The sequence below is a fragment of the Ruditapes philippinarum genome, unplaced genomic scaffold (genome assembly GCF_026571515.1).
Source record: "Ruditapes philippinarum isolate M1 unplaced genomic scaffold, ASM2657151v2 ctg386_1_1_1_1, whole genome shotgun sequence".
NCBI lineage: Eukaryota > Metazoa > Mollusca > Bivalvia > Venerida > Veneridae > Ruditapes > Ruditapes philippinarum.
The window spans coordinates 133,376-137,129 of record NW_026862271.1 but is presented as its reverse complement, the minus strand read 5'-3'; the positions used below and the strand labels follow the sequence as shown (position 1 = coordinate 137,129).

At 29.6% G+C, this 3,754-nt stretch overlaps 1 long non-coding RNA gene across 1 annotated transcript; it reads right to left on the bottom strand.

Annotated features, from left to right (window-relative positions):
- Nucleotides 1–1,153: 1,153 nt before the first annotated feature.
- On the bottom strand, nucleotides 1,154–3,754 carry LOC132718486 (uncharacterized). The gene is made up of 3 exons (XR_009624093.1): nucleotides 3,596–3,754; nucleotides 2,973–3,069; nucleotides 1,154–2,726 (listed from the first exon to the last, which is right to left on the bottom strand). It is a non-coding gene; the product is annotated as an uncharacterized LOC132718486 (long non-coding RNA).

The following is a 3,754-nucleotide window of genomic DNA, read 5'->3' as shown; positions in this document are numbered from 1 at the left end:
ATCTGACTTCAGACTGGTGAATTTGACTTTATCAATTTTCTATAGCGCAACCTGATTATCTCTCAGAAATATAATGTTTAGAAATTTCGGACAGCACATATTTCGGATAGAACGTTTCAATATGATTATCAGCGTGTTTTAGTTGAATATATTTTTCTTATCACTGAAAATTTTATTTTTATTATTATTATCTTTATAAAGCACAAACAGTCACGCTGTATAACCAATTAAATTGTCATAAAATTTGATGAAATATTTTGCTCCTGTAGACATTTTGACTGAGGACAGTGGTGAGATGAAAGACGTCAGTATCCGATGTAAACACACATGCATGACATGATGTAGCTGCTGTAAAATCGTTTTGGTAAGAAATATACTTAAAGCTACTTAAACTACATTAATGAAAAACATATATTCGTGTATAACATAATGTTCATGTTTTTGTAAATAATTACAAATGTACAGTGTAGCTAAATAAACAATCAGTATGGCATATGTAGTTTATTCATGTTGAATACTGATTAAAGTATTTTTTCTCAAGTAAGTTGGTCATTTTTTAGTTAAATCATGTTCAGAAAATGGTTACGAAAACTTAGTCACTATCACATTTTTTAACATCATTTGTCAAAGCAACTCTACAATGTATATAAACTAGGACACCAGGAAAGGTTTCTTCCTTTTCAACAATATTTTCTATTCATGACAATATTTTTCTTGAAAATGATTGAAACTATTAGCTGACTAATTATTATTACTTTCAACTCATGATAAATTTTCTTTATATGCAGGATTGTGATTTCATGGTTGGGTCTTGAGTACTTGGCATGGCTCTTGATTTATTTTGGAGTGTTCACCATCAGATTAGTAACCAAATAGTGATACCACTAGACATATGTTGAAAGGAAATGTCCATACACAGCCTTGGAGTACATAGTAGTAGAGACATGGCAGTCCATTACAGATTTTTGACTGAATTAAATCTTCTTAGAGCTCCATGGCTCGTGTAAACTGTCTGACTGAATGTTTGTATTCTAATAAAAACTACGGTTGAAGACACTTCAAAGACATATGTCAGTGTAAAAATGTTAAACAAAATATCTGTCTTTCAAACTCTTTGTTAGAAATAAATAACCTGTCATAACTTTATATTTACTGAATTATATTCAAAGATAATTTATCTTCTGCAAATGGCTGTCCAAAACAGTTTCAACCAGGCATCATTCAGTTTCAAAACAGTTAAGATAAATCTGTAAATATCAAAGAAAACTTGTTTCTGAGGCAAGATGTGTAAAATTCCTTCCACAAAAAGACTTTCACTGCTCTTAGAAAAGCCATGGTTTGCATTGTACATGGCAGGTAGTAAGTAATACCAGAGTAAACAATATTAATGCAATTCATCTGTGTTGAGTATTCAGTTGCAAAACACTAGCTTGCTAGCCCTTGAAAGCCCAAGTCTGTCTCTTAATCACAAAATTGGAGAAGACATGCAATTATCCATTCCTTGAAAGATTTTAGTGTCAGAGGGACAGTTATTACATACCATATACTTCTTTGTGTTTCAAATTACCTGTAATATAATGTAACCTGTTGACATTTGACCAAAAGTGAATTATCTATACAAAACATGCAAAACTTAGGGTTTGCACTTGATACAATACAATTACATCACTGATACATTAATATACCCAAATTGGGAATGTTTCAAAATTGTCAATGTTTCAAAAAAAATCAATGCTTTTAACTTCTGTCCATGTACATAAAAGTAAATGTAGTCATTGAAGAGCTATAAAGAACTATTCATCAATATTATTTAGATAGTGTCTGTTTCGATTTCAGGCCAGACAAATTCAAATGACATGCATAGTATTTACTGCAATCTAACCATTGCTGTTAGAGAACTTAAGTAGACACTTATTTTGCAGATGAACCCTTATGATCAAGAACAGCAAATAGAAGAAACAAAAAACAGTTTATAAGTTTGATAAACTTTTATTTTTACACAAATTATAGTCCACTGCTTTGCAAATATATCACACTGATTTTCCAGAGGAAAAAACTTCACTCAGGAAAGCACTTGAAATTATTATTAGTTATTTAGACAATTTGACTTTACACTGTGAATGTCTACTGATACAAGAATAGGCATATTTCCTTTTACAAATGTAAAGACTTTGAAAATTTACATGAACAAATTATCATGGAGTTATAAATCATATTCTAATTGAAAAATGGTCAGCTTGGTATCAAAGCTTTGAATGCAAATGTGTAAGCTTATCAATGATTACACTAAGAATATTAGAAGTAGATGATATATAATATTTTTGCTATTTTGTTTTCTTTTTCATCTTTACATCATAGTCATTTAATGTGATTTCATAAAAATCTTTATCTCTGGTGTGTTTTCTACTTTGGTATACTTAAAACTGCAATGAAATGTGGATATTTCACTCTGTTTCTATCATTGTGATATTAACAAGTTAACTAGATTATGGAATCATAGTGTCAAACACCATAAAATCATACTCTTTTACATTAAGATTCTTGTGCTAGATGTCATTCACTTTCTTCAGAAAAGTACATTTGACTATTCTCAGTGGCTTATATTAAACTAATATTTCATTGTAACTATGTGTTCTCTGATATTATTCTCAAATTAAGGAACTGGAAGATGGTAGTTGCAATAAAGTTCTTCCTGGACAAATTTTCCTTCATCTTTTCCTTGTTATCTGCAGAAAGAAAAATCAATAAATATGTTGTTATAAGTGTAAGACCTGAAAATATTTCACTGAATAAAACACAAGAAATGATATTTATATTACTTTTAATAAGCTTGCCATGATTGACAGAAAATTTCATATTTGAAGTAAATAAACATTAAAGATAAACAACAACACATAATATATAACAGTCAAAAATATTTTTATTTTTCCAATCTCAACTAAAAAGTAATCAATTATTTTACATGTATTTACCTTTGATGTATAGATATTTCAGGATCATAGGCAGTGCAAACAGTTGATTAATGGTCCATAGTGAACATACTTGTCATATACCTCCCTGTCTACACATCTGAAATAGTTTATTCAAATATTATATTTTTTTAATTCAATCATAATTTGCTAGGTACCATATTCACATGTATATATAATTGAAAAAGTTTTAGTGTCTTGATACTTAATTCTCCATAGTTAGAAATGGATATATACTATTAAACTTTGCATACATCTATGATCTATCCTTTCTGATTTAATTATCAAAACTCTTACTTGGGACCTGGGGTTTATTATACCAATATAAGTATTGAAATTTTGATAAAAATGGAAGGGAAGATTTATCAGAATTACTGTGCAATGTCCGAATTTTGTATAACTTTAATATACACTAGAATTAAAGCGTTTCTCCATTGTTTATTTCAATAAGTAAAAGTGGTTTGAATAAATTTCTCACATAAGTAGTTTTAAAACAATACCAAAAGCTAAACAACTAGAATTCACTACCTTGACAAAACATCCGAAACAATTGTCACTATCCGAAAATAAACTAGTTTTATAAAACTCTATGAATCCCTCGGGTTTTCGTCAGATAATTGACCTACCTGCATATTTTCACCCGTGCTTTCCATTCCTGACAATCTGAAGAGGTTCGAAACAAATTTAACTTCTATATCTCTTGAGTTCTTCGGGGTTACCTATATGCGTAATGGTAAATATGTCTGCCGATGTACCCGGAAGTGGAAAATCGAAAGTGAAAGTAA